Genomic DNA, 16,622 nt, shown 5'->3' with positions numbered 1-16,622 from the left:
TCGAGACTACTTAGCCCTTTTCTTTTTGACTCCCATTGACCGAGATGGTTGTTTCTACACTTTCTTTTGCTTATATCCAATCTTAAAGAATCGCAAAATTCAGCGCCAGGGTTGCCACCGTCAGTAGGATTTTACTAGATCTAGTAAAAAGAGAAAATCTAGTAAATTTAGAGGATCTAGTAAATTTCCCGAAATCTAGTAAAAAGTCATGATTTGTAGTAAACAAAACTTTTTTTTTTTTATGAGTTCAGGGAAAAAAAATTAGGGTACATTCATTACAAAATCTGATTTCGATTACGTTAGATATTATGGCTATTATTGCTCTCATTTTTGTGATTTCTCGTCAACCCTAGTGCTTAAAAATCACTTCTTGTCTCTTGGCTTTTCTTGACATTCGATTTGAAAAACAAACAATTTAAAATCAGGACTGGTATGCCGGCTTAATTTGTTTTCAGAAAATTTTCTTAGACTCTCCTAACAGCTGCTACGTTTGTTAGTTAGACTTGTCCGTTTTTAATGACGCTGCTGGAAACGAACTCTTTCAATACTTACCAAAGTTCTTTCTGACTCTCTGCAGCTTACCCCATTCAAGTGCCGGAGCAGAGCGACAGTTCTTGACTTTGTCGGTCATCAAAACTAAAAACCGGAATAGGCTAAATGTCTCGAGTGTTTCGTCCCTGATGAAAACGAAGCAACTTGCTCTCAGGTCGTCAAGTGGAGTACATGACTGGGTGATCCCCAGCAATTTGACTTGGGCTATCAAGAAATGGAAACAAGTAGATTCCTTCAGTAGATCCATTCGACACTAGCGGATACTTTGTTCGGATGAGGCCAAGGACGAGTAAAGCCTTTTAAGTGCGACTTTCTTTAATTGTGACTAGATATTTTTCTTCTTACTTTTCAATTTGTATGATTTGCCTGGCCTGAAGAATATTGACACAATTTTTTTTTAAAACTAATTATTGTATGTTATATAATTTTCCTTTTTCTTGGCAGGTCTAGCCTAATTTGAGGTGCACTTTTTAATTTACACATTTTTACAACTAAACCGGTAGCCGATTAAGTCATTTCCGTTTTGAAGCGACATAGATTGCATTAGTTTTTGATTCCCTTGAATACGAACAAGAGAGAATCCAGAAAAAATCAGTTAAAAAAATTCCTAAAAAATCGCTTTAAAATTTGCCAGAAATCTTTGTAAGCACATTAGCCCTTATTTAAAGACCAGCCCAATTAGTGTTTTAAAAGTGGCAAATTTCCTCTTAAAAATGCAAAATTGAAGGGTTTAGATTTCAAACCTAAATACAGAAACCGGGGGAAAAATTTCAAAAGCTGCAATTTTCAAATACACCTCAGATTCTAAGCACTCCATCGCCTGAATTGCTTCGTGAATATGAAATGTAGCTGTTTTTCTTCGTTAATTGTTTTATGTTATTTCAATATATCTGAATTTGATTACCTGAAGACCACTGACAGATTTAAAGCCGGGCTTCACAAGAAGGATTTCCAGAATCTAAGATTCCAGACTAATGCTTGAAGTCTTGGATACACCGCATCTGGAATATGAAGCCTATCCACTAGTACATCCAAATAATAAAAAAAAGGATTTTTGAACTTATATGTTTCCGGAAGTTTCGATCATACTATGAAAACGAAAGAAAAGAGGAAAAGAGAGAAAAAAGAAGAAAATAGAAAAAACATAGTGGAAATCTATTGATTATCCTGCTATAGTAAAATCAATGCTTGATGGTGCGACTGCGGCGGTAGCCGCACGCGCAAAATTTTTTTTGAGCATTTAGTAAAAACAGATGCGATTTAGTAAATTTTTCCTCTCAGATTTAGTAAATTCTTCCAGTCCAGGGTGGCAACCCTGTTCAGCGCTATTGTTAGTCAGTTGCAAAGTTAAGATGGCATAATAAAAACGCACACTTGAATTGCAGGGATAAGAAAACTGGTGCCTATATGAGGTTTGTATTGTTATAAATAGGCTAATTTATTTTGGAGTATTTTGCTTTTGAACAATTTATTTATACATTATTTAAACTAACATTATTTTTAATTTTTTTTTCCAATAGCCTACCTAGTGTTTATAACTTTTTTGTGTGATTACAAAATAAAAAATACCTCTGGGGCCTCTTTAAGGGCTCAAGATGCAATTAGCCCCGGAACTAATTATTGAACTATGAAAGAGCTTAAAAAACGGCATCAAACGACGTGTTCCCTTTAATCCTGGCTAAATTAGATGGTAAACTAGAAAATTACCCTTGATTTCATGGCTGATAACCATGCCTTCTCAAGACTAGAGAACAGTTTGCACTTTAAGCAGCGTTCACAAGCTTGTCTAGCTAGAATCCCATGTCTAGACACGTGTCTAGCTAGAATTCCATGTCTAGGCAACAAACATTCACAAGTAAAATTTGGTGCTTAGCTAAAACTACAAATTTAGGGTAAATTTGGAACTCTTCTATTAAATGGACTCTTTTATATAGTGCTAGTTTTGTTAATGCTAATGAAATAAAATAAAATATTATGAATATTTAATAGTTCAGAAACAAATATGGACCATATATTTGCACATTAGGGGGGGGGCAAAGCATAGCATATGTTAAATACTTGACCTAACCTAGGTACCTTCCCCCCACCAAACCCCCAAAAAAGAACACTTTTAATATCTTATATGCAATTAAAACCATGCTATACATTGTATTTCTCCACAGTGGTGTCTTGAATCATCCAGTTAAAACATGTTTTTCGTCATGTCTTCAGTTTGACATTCAATATACACTAGATAAAAGAGTCTGTTTAATAGAAGAGTACTGTAATTTTTTTGTTATTCATATAATTGACTTATGAATAAAGTAAACATTCAACTTGATGCCTTTTTTATGCTCTTTCCAAATATAATAATCATTTTTGTTGGAAATGAATTTTACCCCCACCCTTATATATACCAATCCAGGGTGTATATTTGCACTTTAGGGAGGGGGGAGGTGAAACTTACCTCCCATTTACATAAGAAATAATAAACTTACCTCCCATTTACATAAGAAATAAAAATTCATTTCTGACAGGGGTAAAATTCATTTCTGACAAAAATGATTATTATATTTTGGAAAGAGCATAAAAAAAGGCATCGAGTGGTACATTTTATTTGTATGTCAATAATATGATTTGGTAAAAATTTACCCAAATATATACCCTGAATTGGTATACATATAAGTGTGGGGGGTAAAATTCATTTCCAACAAAAATGATTATTATATTTGCAAAGAGCATAAAAAAAGGCATCAAGTGGTATGTTTACTTTATTCATAAGCCAATAAAATGAATAACAAAAAATTTACCAAATTTAGTTTCAAATTGTCATTTCCTGCCAATCAAGAGAGCTTATGCAGGCAAAACTTTAAAAATTATAATCTGTATTTTGACTGTCACAAGATAATGGATGAGATAAGCAAAACAATTGCCTTAGTGTGCTTTACTCTTCTATCGGGTGTTGGATTTTCGACTAAAATGAAAAAAAAAACTATTATTGAGAAAACAAACATTAAATTTCAGTTTAAAAATGTAAACATAAATGATGAAAATAGTGAAACTTGACACATTCTGATTGGCTGAAATTGAAAATCCTAGACATTAAGTTCTAGAGTATAGAACTCAATGTCTAGCCAAGCACCTTGTCTAGCATATCTAGCTAAGGAGCCAATTTTACTTGTGAATGGTTGTTGCCTATGGATTGAATTCTGGCTAGACATGTGTCTAGACATGGGATTCTAGCTAGATATGCTTGTGAAGACTGCTTTACTAAAAAAACAATAAAAACAAATGACTTTGGATTGTCAGTTTAATTGACATATGCTAATATTTATTCCTTAAAGCTTTGATAATTTTTTTATTTAGGAAACTAAGAAAAGTGAAAACATTTCAAATGTATTTTGTTTTCAGTAAAGTGCAAGTTTTGTTCTGGTCTTGTAAAGGCATGGGGGTTATCAGCCCTACTCATGCTAATTTTTGCTCATTTTGAGTTTGACTAAGCTATTTATTTTAATTTCTGTTCATTTTGAGTTTCATTTATTTATTGATAGTAATTTGTGTTTTCTTTGAACAGTTTGTGGTAACAAACTGTAAGTAAGGAGCAACCCAGCTCAATGGTAACTGAAACTCTAGAAAACGGTATTTTGATACCAATAGATACATCAAAAGAATCAGATTTCAATGATGATTTCAAATATTTAAGCTTCATCAAGTTTAGTCCTACCAATCAAAAGTTACGTGCCTGAGAAAATTTGGCTGATTTTTGAAAAGAGGGGGGAACACCCCGTAAAGGTTATAAAACCTTAATGAAAATCACACCATCATATTCAGCGTATCAGAGAACTCTCTTGAATAGGTATCAAGCTCCTATCTGCAAAAATGTGGAATTGTGCATTTTTTTGCCATAAGAAAGATCATGGATGCATGTTTATTTGTTTTTTGTTTTTTTTTTCAGGGGTGATTGTATCGACCCAGTGGTCGTAGAATATCATGGGAGGGCTCATTGGTATCAAAACTAAAAGTTCTAGTGCCCTTTTTAAGTGACAAAAAAAAATGGAGGGCAACTAGGCCCCCTCCCATGCTCATATTTTTCCCAAAGTCACCCAATCAAAATTTTGAGATAGCCAATATGATAGCTATGTCTTTTAGGATGACTTAATCCCCCGAAGCCCCTGGGGGGAGGGCTGAAAATTATGAACTTTACCCAATGTTAACATATAGTATTGGTTATTGGGAAGTATACAGACGTTTTCAGGGGGGATTTTTTCTGGTAGTGGGGGGTGGGTGGGTCGGGGGTTATGTGGGAGGATCTTTCCATGAAGGAAGTTTTCATGGGGGAAGGGACATTGCTATGAAGGGGGCGCCGGATTTCCCAGCATTATTTAAAAAAAAGATAAGAAATTATTTTTTAATAAAACAAGTTTTTCAACTGAAAGTAAGGAGCAACATCAAAACTTAAAACGACAGAAAACATTACGTACAATTGAAAACTTTACGATATATGATTGTGTTCACCCCCTAGTCAATACCTTGCTCTTTAACCCAAAGATTTTTTAGTACTTTCATAATAGCTATTTATTCTAATTAACAGAATTTGTGATTAAGGGGTCATTTTTAAAGAATTGGAACAAAATTCGAACTTTAGCTTAAAGAGCAAGGTATTGACTAGGGGGTGAACCTTCTAATGTATGTATTAAAAATATATGAATATAGAAGTTTGTTACGTAAGTTAATTCGTAAGTTATGTATATTTATTACTAATAAAAACGTTTCTAAATAAAATTAAACAAGTTTCGAGAAAGCTATTTAACCAAATAAAAGGAAAATTAATATTCAAATTTTGTTTTAGTTATTCATGTACTGTAAGCTAAAATCAAAACCTGCATTAATTTAAAAACATTCAAAAATTAAATAAAAAAAAACAAGTTTTTTAAACTGAAAGTAAGGAACAATGTTAAAACTTAAAATGAACAGAAATTATTCTGTATATGAAAGGGTCTGTCCCCTCCTCAATGCCTCACTCTTTACGCTAAAGTTTGACTTTCTCACAACTCTATTTTTTAAACAATAAAAACTTTAGCGTAAAGAGTGAGGCATTGAGGAGGGGACAGCCCCTTTCATATACGGAATAATTTCTGTTCATTTTAAGTTTTAATGTCGTTCCTTACTTTCAGTTAAAAAAAACTTGTTTTTTTAAATTAATTTCTTTAAGAATTCAAAGCATGGGTGGCTGTTTGTTTGTTGGAGAAGCCTTTTGAGCAGTTTTTAATCCTGACACAAACAGTATTTTTTATCTAATTTTATAGCTTCTTTTCCCAAAAGTTTTAATTTAATACCCTCAGTTGTTATTGATATATTGCTGAGATGTCTTATTGGCAACTATAAATACAATGCCTGTTGATTTATTTTAAAGCAACATTTAGTTTTAAAGCATAATGGGCCAGTTGTATAATTATGGGGGGTTGACATGCTAATATCCCTAAAGACATAGTTGCTGGACTTTTCTACTATGCTGAACAAAACCGTTGTCTCAATGTTTTGACTGGATGTGTTTTGAAAGTGAATGGGTTTGGGAGAAAGGCTGCTTGCCCTCTAGTCTCTTGTTACTCTCAAAAAGGGCACCAGAACTTTTAATTTTGAATTTAATTAGCTCTTTTAAAAGTTTCAATGATATTTCTAGCTATAAGAGAGTGGTGCTGCCTATGATATTGCTTATATCCCCTTTTGAAAACCTGCATGCATACAGTTTTTTCCTTTAATTGAAATTCCTAAACATTCCCTGAGAGTTTCATATTAATACTTTTAGCATCATTAGTTACATTAACTGTAGTGGTAGTATTGAAAGTATACATATAGTGCCTTCTGGCTAGTTCATAATCCCCTACAACTTACCCTTAGAGGTCTAAATTAATAATAAAAGTTGACATAATATAACTTACCAGATTAACTTACAGGATCCTCAGTGCCTTTAGGGAAACATCCCTGTTATGGCACTCTCTAGATGGCTTTCAGTTGGATGATCAAGTCTTGTTTCTCTGATTCTTGGCTATCTGAAATTCTGGAATTTAAACCATGGGTAAGGGTCTCCCCAGAGTGTATGGCCAGCAGAGCCCCAGCACAACATCAACTTTAGAGGAGTGTGCACAGATGGTAGTGTTAACAGTTTTAAGTCAATAAAGTCAGATGCTTAAGAGTTGTATGTGTACATGGGTTCTTTCCAGAATCTGTTGAGTCCATTTTTGAATACGTTTAGGGTGTCTATGATAACAGTTGACAATAAGTTGTATATAAGTTGACAATGAGGGGAGGTTGACATCCCCTAAGACATAATTGCTAGACCTTTCAACAATGCTGAACAAAATAGTTCTCTTAAAATTTTGATTGAATGTGTTTTGGGGAATGATAGGATTGTGGGGGGTGGGCTGGTTGTCCTCCTTTCACTTTTGACTCTTAAAAAGGGCACTAGATCTTCTGACTTCTAATCCATTGAGCCCCATCCAATCCAAAGTTTATACGACCATCCGTTCCATAAGAACCTTATATGCCCATAACATAGCTTACAACCCTTGTACCTGGGCTCTGGAGGCTTGTGTCCACCTTGAAGCCATTGTTATAGGCTCTTTAGACTATTCTGAACAAAATGGCTATTTCACTTATTTTGATTGGATTGCATTTGAGGATAACAGGTTGTCATGGGGGAGGGGCTAATTGCCCTTCATAAAATAGAACTTCAGTTCTAAAATAGTTCTAAAATAGAACTATTTTATAATAGAACTTCAAATTTAAAATAGAACTTCAGTTCTAAAATAGAACTAGAATTATACATTTCCAATCAAATGAGCTTCCTCTAAAGTTTAAACACCCACACCTTCCATAAAAAGCTTATATGCCCCCAGGGCATAACTTACAACCATGGACTCCTGACTCTGGGGGCTGTGTTAACCCCAAAGGCCTTGCTATGTGATCTTTGGACTGCTTTTGAACATATGGCTATCTCAAAATTTCCATAATGTAGCACATCAAAAAATATAAATTTCTTAATATAATAGATTAATAGATATAATATATAATTGTCAGTTATTAATCTTATTTTAGAGCAAACTTGTCTTGTTTTTTGTCTTTTTTTACAAAAATATCTGTTTTTCATTAACTTTCCCATTGAAGACTCAAAAGCTATTCTAATCCTTTCATCCTACAACATTAAACAACAAAATACATTTAAACTGTTTTTACATTTTTTTAGTTTGATTAATAAAAAAATTATTAAAACTTTAAGGAAATATATAAATATATGTATACTAAACTGACAATCCATAGCCATTTTTTTTTTTTTAGTAAAGTGCAAATTATTTTCTGGTCTTGAGAAGGTATGGGGGTTGTTAAACATATAATTTTTAGACCTTTCGACTATGCTGAACAAAATTGCTATCTCAAAATTTGGATTTGATGTGTTTTGGGAATTGATGGGCTTAAATACGGTCTAAGACCACACTGGCTATACATGATGTAAGAAACCAAGAGAGGAAAGGATATAATAAATGAAAAAAAATTAATAAGATAGGTGAGAAAAATAAGCAAATATTTCACCAAGAACCTTTGCCAAGCTGTCCTCAGTGCTAAAAAAAGAATTAAAAAACAAAACAAAATTTAACATTTCAAAGTGTAGTTAATGTCTGTTTTCCTCTTGTTAAGTACACTTTGAAAGAAGTATACTTCTTTTGAAGTACACTTCTATATAAACCATATATGCCTCCAGGGCATAACCTACAACCCTTGCCCTGAGGGCTGTAGGGAGGTTGTCATCCTCAAATATATAATTTTCAGACCTTTCAACTACATTGAACACAATGGCTATCTCAAAATTTTGATTGGATATGTTTGGGGAAATGACGGGCGTGGGAGGGGGGTTAGTTGCTCTCCAATTACTTTCAACTATTAAAAAGGGCACTAGCCCTTTCAATTTCCAATAGAATGAGCCTTTTCTGAAGTTTCTACAGCAACAAAGGGCAGTCTAAAAATTTTTATTAGGTGCATTTTGGGAAAATACAAGGTGTAGGGGAGAGAGTATCCACCTTTTCATCACTCTGAATCTCTAAAAGGGCACTAAAACTTCTGATTAGTAATCCAATGAGCCCCCTTTGAAGTTTATACAATCACCCTTTCTATATGAACCTTATATGCCCCCAGAGCAAAACTTACAACCCTGCCCTGAGGGCTCTTGGGGGGTTGTCATCCTCAACTACATAATTTCTGGACCTTTCAACTACGTTGAACATAATGGCTATCTCAAAATTTAGATTGGATGTGTTTGAAGAAATGGTGGGCATGGGAGGGGGTTAGTCGCCCTCCAATCGCTTTTGACTATTAAAAAGGGCACTAGCCATTTCAATTTCCAATCAAATGAGTCCTTTTCGAAGTTTCTACAACAAATTCTTTGATACAAAGTGCCCTGGTGTAACGCCCCCCCCCCCAAAAAAAGAAGAAAATAATACATTGTGCCCACATTGCTCTTTACTTAGCCAGTGCTATGTTGCCACCTATGAGTAAAATTATCAAACAGTTTGTGGTGACAAACTGTAAATAAGGAGTGATTTTGCCAAACTGTTAGAGAAACTCTAAAAAAAATTGAGTTTAATCACAATAGATTTATCAAAAGAATTAGCCTTTTATTTTGGTTCAAAATATACAAGATTTTGTTAAATTTAATATTCCCCATTAAAGAATACAATCCTGAGAAAATTTCTTGAGGTTTTGAAAAGGGGGGAAACACCCCAAAAAGTCAAGAATTTTCAGGTTCAGTGAAAAAGAGAATCCTAGTGTTTTTTTCTTCAAAAATTTATTGATTTTTTTTTTTTTGCCAGAAGAATGATCACAGACTCATGTTTTATTTTATTAGTCCAGTAAATCTACGGACAAAATCGACGATCTGGGACAAAATTGCAATATAAATGATTTTTACACCATTTTGTAAAGAAAAAAATTCTGTACAACATACCAAAAGTCCCAAAGAATCCCCTTCGCGGAACAGGGTGAAAACAGGGGGAAATCCAGGGAAAAACTTGAAAAACTACGACTGGTAGTTTTTGATGCTGAGAATGGCGTTTCTGATGCTCTTGGGCCCAAAAAGATCGAATATGCGTTGTTTTATTGCTGTGTAATAAGCCGTTCCCCCGTTTCCTCACTTACAAGGGGGAAAAGAGGGGGTAAATAAAGATCATGTACAGCAATCTGCAAGGCTTGTTCTCTGGGGTTTCCCAGTACGAGAAGAATGAATATGTAACGTTGATTGCTCTGTCCTCAGCCTTTCTCCCCGTTTTCCAGTTACTAGGAAAAAAAGGGGGAAACCAAGACATCCTCTAAAGGGAAAAGATAGTCAGACGGCTGTAGAGAATTTGGGATGGAGACAAATGTCTATCAACTCGATTTTAAAACCATCTAACACCGTTTTGACAAAAAGTTTAATATCCTATTCCCTGGTGCTTCTCTCTTCCTGTTTACTGGAGATTCACTACCTACTGGTAGGTTCAATCGGTCAAGAAATAATGCTGGCTTGCCGTCCCCAATCTTTGCTCGCTCCTTTACAAGTATAACTTGGAGTCCAGCAACACCAACAATCTGGTTCAAGTTTTCTCATCAACCAGCTGAATAGGCTAGGTTTTTCTACTTCTTACTATGAAATGCTTCGATTTGAGCGTTCTGCAACAATAACTCATGGTACAGAATTTCCAGGGATGACTTCTAAAACTTTCATCCAGTTCATTGGTGACAATGTCGACCACAACATTTGCACTATCAATGAAAAGTTACTTTCCATGGGATGGACATGCTAGCTGCTGCCACACCAAGGCTACCCACGTTTCCAATTATAATCCCAAGAGCAGTTGTAAACCTTGAAGTACTCCAGCAGGTTGGACAAATGCCTTTCTTCTTCTTCTGCAACAGAAGCCAACAGGAGAACAGTCGTGTGTAAAAACCCATCCCGACCATCACCTTCGACGACAAGATTGATGGCATTGACCTACTTTAGCATGTAAGCTGGATACATGACACAAAACGGGTCGGATGGAGTGGATTTATGCAAACAATTCACCATGGATCATACAAAGGCGCTTTGTCGATTGTTTTTCTGCGTATGATCGACTATAATCCCTCCTATCCGTCTTGTGCATACACAACCTTACGTTTTATCTCCGATAAAGCATGCCAGTACGGAATGGTACCAGTTATTATTTTCAACCAACCTTTGTACGTAAAAGCAGTGAACATCATCAATACTGAGCCTGCTGATAGTCATCTCAAGGAAGCAGTTCCAATGAGATTCTTTTATTTCCGATAAAGCATGCCAGCACGGAATGGTACTAGTTATTATTTTCAACCAACCTTTGTACGTAAAAGCAGTGAACATCATCAATACTGAGCCTGCTGATAGTCATCTCAAGGCAGCAGTTCCAATGATCGATGGTATTCATTGCCGTATGAGCTTTCTTGGAGAGATCGGGCACTTGATGACGGAAACAGGAATAGAAGAAGTGCTAGAATGCCTATATGCTGGTAACACCATTAAGCTTATCCTTAGCGGTAAGGTTGTTTCAAGAGCCATGAGAGCGCTCGAGCCTATAAATTCAGCATTGCAGATCATTCTCATTTGCAAATCATATCGTTTCAACTGCACAGATGACATACGTGCGAGACATCCAGACTTTGCAGAAGATTCGGCAATATTTAAAACTCTACTGAATGAGGAAGTAACCCTTGAAGACGCATCCAACGAAGACGTAGTGCGTCGAAGGTCGCTGAAAACAAGACTTAGGTCGCTGAAAACAAGCATGGGACTCACGAGAGGAAATGGAATGAGTGAGACGCAAAGGTTGATCTGGACAATGCCAATGCCAGCTGAAATTAATGAGCTTTTGCAGTCACTCACCAGCGTTGAGTACGAGTCATCTGACCAGCACGTTTCTGCAAGACCAGCTCGGATAGAAAGAGATAGAAAGGACGTAAAGGCTTTAGTAGCTTTTATACGCAGTTCTGTCCGTGCGACAACTACACTCAATTACGCAATATATCGAATGGTATGGCAGCTGCAAGGGATTTCAACGTGGATGCAGCAAAGGTGATAGGAAAAGAAATTCTGAAGTCAATGGACGACGTCAATCGCTACATTTTCAAGCGCAAAAGCAAAGTGATTACGATTGCATATCAAGGCAACACTTCCGCAGCTGACGGTGAAGATATACAAATTGACGCAAGTCTTCTGTTCTGACGTCTTGCAGCAGCGGCTACTACAGCCGGAAGAGATATGGATGAAACACTCAGATTTGAACTGTCCAGCTATCCTTCTGCCATTTTCGAATCGTCAAGCCTGTCGCGACAGCCAGATAAAGCGGAGCTAGGGAAGGCTATTTGAAAATTAGCAAAGGCAGAACCTGTGAACGTCCTATCAAAAGAGCCGTGAAAACAAGTCATCGATGGTGGATGGTCGCTCCAGCATATTCAATGGAAAACAGGAAACACTTTCGAACAGATTTACAACAGTTACGTTTCATTCGTGACACAGAAGAATTCAAATGCTTCCGTCGTCTTTTATGGTTACACTTCCGGTCCGTCTACCAAAGATGTCACCTAGCTTTCACACTGAGTTTGAAGCTGCAAAGGAAGAAGGATGACTTATTGCAGAATCCCAATAATAAGCAGAACATTATTCGAGCTGTTGGTAAGAAGCTTGTCCAAGCCGGCCTCACTGTCCTTCATGCAGAGACAGATGCGCACATTCTGGTTGCATTGACAGGTGTTAATGTGGCCAAGGGAAGGGTAACCGCAGTAGTCGGAAACGACACTGATATATTGATCATTCTCCTCCATCACCTGCTTCCGGAAGCCAGGGATCTCTACTTCAAAACCAGTACCAAGTCAAGAGCGCGGCCAACTGCGTATTGGCACATCAAATTTATCAAAAGATGGCTGGAACAGGTTTGTCATTCTTTTCTTATTGACCACGCTTTTCTTGGTTGCGACACGACGTCTCGTTTGTATGGAATAGGAAAGCAGGCTGTCCTGCCATTCCCGAAGAGCAATCAAGAATTTATGAATAAATGTGAAGTATTCCTTAATCCGTGCTCTACGAAGGAAGAAGTCCAGCAAGCCGGTGAAAATATTTTGCTCCATTTCTAAAAAGTTAAGAAAGTGGAGGGTCTCAGCAAATCTAAGTAGAGTTTTTTTTTTGAAAAACTGAACAGCTCAAAGACATCAACTGTTGTGAACCCAGAGAGACTTTCACCAACTCCATTGGCTGTGAAATTTCATTCTTTTAGAGCCTTCTATCAGGTAATGGAATGGCGTAATACTGCGTCAGAAGTTGACCCAAAAGACTGGGGTTGGCGATTACGTGACGGACGCCTCACTCCAATCATGAAAGACATTGGACCTACTCCACTTCATCTGCTAAATGTGGTTCGTTGCAGCTGCATGCGTTCCAACTGTGACAGTTCACGCTGTAGTTGCCAAAAAAATGGATTGCCTTGCACACTTGCTTGCAAATACTGCCAAGGGATTGCGTGTTCCAATACAGATTTTTTTGTTAATAACGATGAAGAAGACGATGTTTAGTACACATCCTTGATCTTATCCATTTTAGTTCAATCAAAACCGTAATTATATTTTGCTGTGATTACCGAAGTTACCAGATTTGTTTAATTTTTTACATTTAGTTTTGTCTTATGTTTCTATAGTCGAAGCAAATCTGCCCACGTATTCCGAAGGCCCGATGCATTGTCTCCCCTGCGGTGAAAACAGTTCAGAAAAGTAAGATACGAAGCTAATACAAAACTTGGGGGCAACGTTTTGACTAGCCATATCGCTCAACTCTCGAGGATACTGCTTTCCTCCTCCCCCTTCCCCGCTAAAGGGGAAAGTTAAACCAAGTCCAGCAATAAAACAATATAACTTAATTTTTTCGAGTTCTCCACGCAGAAAAAGAGCAGACGTGAAATTCGGGGACACAATAAATCTGTCCCTGAATTTGTCCAATTTTCCTCGTTCCCAATTTATTTTACCCTGTTCCGCCCAGGGGATTTTTGGGGACTTTTGATATGTTGTACAGAATTTTTTTCTCTACAAGACGGTGTAAAAATATTTTATATTGTAATTTTGTCCCAGAGTTTCGTAGATTTACTGTACTATATTTACAAAGGTTGATTGTATCAAACCAAAGGTTCTAAAAGATTGGGAGAGGGCTTATTTGGACAGATATTAAAAGCTCTAGTGCCTTTTTAAGTGACCAAAAAGAAAGGAGAGTATCTAGCCCCTATCACATAAATTCTCCATGGGGGAACTCTCCAAGGCAGAAATTTTCTGCAGGAGAACGTTTCCATCAGATGGGGAGGGGGGTGATTTCTAGGAAAAATCTTCATGGAGGAAAGATTTCCTGCATGATTTTAAAAACAATCATAAATTAAATAAACATCAAGTCTTTTTTTTAAATGGAAATAGGTTAGGGAGAATTTTCCAGGCAGTGTTGTATAAGGGAATTTACTGGGGATAATTTTCAGTGAGGATAGAATTGTCTGGAGGAACACAGAGGGCATTGTACATGGTAGGAACTATCCATGGAGAAGTTTTTGTTGGGGGAAGGAAAAAAAAACTATTTTTTCAAATGAAAGTAAGGAGCAACATTAAAACTTGAAAACAAACAGAAATTATTCTGTATATGAGGGGGGTGCCACCTACCTTGCTCTTTATGCTAAAGTTTAACTTTTCAATTCTTTAAGAATGACTTCTTATCATGAGGGTCATTTAATTACAATAATAAGCCTTTTAAACTACTAAACATTGGGTGAAATGTAAAAGACTGAGGATGGGGCAGCCCCCCTAATATACAGAATAATTTCTATTTGTTTCAAATTATAATGTTGCTCCTTACTTTCAGTTGAAAAAACTTGTTTTTTTATTTATTCACTTTTAAGACCTTTCTCATGTCGTTAGCCATAATTTATCTTCCCTCTGTCAGTTCATTCCTGCTCTCTAGTTTCCAGCATATTTTGTTGTAAAAATGTCTTTTTTTAATTTTAATCTTGAATTGAGGATTTTCTGTTTCCATCTTTGAAGCAACTCATTATGCTGCAAGGCAGCAAAATGTTTGGAATTTACAGGATTACAAAGTGTCCTTTTCTGTAAACTTTTTCTTTCTTTATGAATGAACCTCACACTGTCATGTATTAACAAAAGATTTGAACTGCTTGAATCTAAGATTTGTTTCAAATTTTGCCTGCTAAAACTGGGAAAAATACCTTCAATTGCTATTTTTTTTAATACAGATGAAAACTTTAGCTCAGATCAGCAATCTAAGTAAAGAATATTTCTAAAAAGCCATGAGTTGAATGTATATCCTTGAACCCTTTCAACCAAGTCCAAATTTTGCGTATTTTATTTATTAAACATAAAATAGGTTAAACCAATGCAAAAGCAGTACACATCTGTTCCAGAAAATTCACTTGGATTTTGGAAAGTAGAGAGGAATAAGATGAAAATTTTGTGTGAAATTCAACCAAATCCTGAACTTTTTTTTTTCAAATTTGCAGGATAATTTTAGATTTTGATTCAGCTTTAACTATATTTTAAGTCTAGACATATCGCTATAAGACTTCCTTTCAAGAATTTATAAATTGTGCTACTGAATTTTAGATCTTCACTATCAGATCTTGGAATTGGTATTGAAATTTGATCAAAAACTTTGAACTCTGAGATTCCACTGAAGCTGATCCATTTTTTTTCACAGATTCTGCGTAATTTTGGGCCTTTAGTCCAAATTTCAACAAATGTCAAAAAGTTTGGGTTGCTGCCCAACCCTCTCCCTTGTTGCAATAGAGATAGAAAGCAGGATCAACTTGCATTTACATGCATTTTGGCTTCCAATGCTCAAATCCTGTCCTAGTTAAGGCCTCCAAACTGGGTCTAATTTAAATGCTGAACAGTGTTTGTAAGAAGTAGTTGTCTTTTGTTTTTGTTCCTCTCTCCCCAAATGAACTGAGCAATTACTGGGTGTTGTTGGGTACTATGACAAGATTGACCAGTATCACAATAAGACAAACACAATGGGAAACAAACGTTACTGTTTATTGAAAAGCAGAGATTTAAGAAGTCTGAAAAAAGACTATTTATTTTACAGATTTTTTAGTGTTGTTGCTTGAGTGGGTTTTCCTCGAATTTATGCGTGTCAATATGTAGTATGTGCCCTTGGAGTTCAAAAGGGGATTAACAGACTTCTTTGTTTATTCTGTTTTGAATGATATGTTGCTCAGAATGTTTTTAACAGATTTCAAACTCCTCCCTAATAAGAAAAAATTGGCAGTGTACGAACAATTTTTGACTGCACACCATGGTGCACTGCTGTTTCATAGGCAACGCTATAGCGTTGCCTAATGTAAAGGCCATGCGGCTCCAATGTCTTATTATTTATTAATTAAAAAACAATTTTTCCACAAAATAAGTTTTTCAAAGAAAAGTAAAGAACTCCATTAAACCAAAAATGAGCAAAAATAAAATCAAATTATCTACCAAGCGTGAAACTACCACAAATCAGCATCGATAAATAAATGAAACCCAAAACAAACAGAAATTACAATAAATAACCGAGTCAAATTCAAAACGAGCAGAAGTTAACATGATGTTTTTACTTTCATAACTTTAATAAATCAAATAATATTAACATTTTGATTACTAAATATCTGTATATGTAAAAACAATTCACATTCATTTGTATTTTTTTTCAGTAAAGTGCAAATTATGTTCTGGCCTTGGGAAGGCATCGGGGGTTTTGAGCCCTATTCATTTTAGTTTCTGCTCGTGTTGATTTGACTCGGTTATTTATTGTAATTTTTGTTCGTTTTGGGTTTAATTTATTTATTGATGCTGATTTATGGTAGTTTCACGCTTAGTAGATTATTTGATTTTATTTTTACTCATTTTTGGTTTAATGGAGTTCTTTACTTTTCTTTGAAGAGCTTATTTTGTGAAAAAAGTTTTTTTAAATTAATTTCTGTTCGTTTTATATTACTTGACTTGACTTGACTTTTATTTTCAACTAATAATACATC

At 35.7% G+C, this 16,622-nt stretch overlaps 1 protein-coding gene across 4 annotated transcripts in view; it reads left to right on the top strand.

The window, feature by feature from the left end:
* The first annotated feature begins 1,893 nt into the window (after nt 1-1,893).
* LOC148951532 (uncharacterized) overlaps nt 1,894-16,622 on the top strand; it is a 92,511-nt gene continuing 77,782 nt past the window's right edge. For all 4 annotated transcript variants that reach the window (XM_089090319.1, XM_089090318.1, XM_089090320.1 and 1 more), the window contains exon 1: nt 1,894-1,964. The gene's annotated coding sequence lies outside the window, so the exon portion shown is untranslated. The remainder of the gene's footprint in view (nt 1,965-16,622) is intronic.

The sequence above is a fragment of the Artemia sp. Qi Xiang Cuo genome, chromosome 6 (genome assembly GCF_049724085.1).
Source record: "Artemia sp. Qi Xiang Cuo chromosome 6, ASM4972408v1, whole genome shotgun sequence".
Lineage (NCBI taxonomy): Eukaryota > Metazoa > Arthropoda > Branchiopoda > Anostraca > Artemiidae > Artemia > Artemia sp. Qi Xiang Cuo.
Note: the sequence above shows the minus strand (reverse complement) of the source record. Positions and strands in the feature narration are given on the sequence as shown.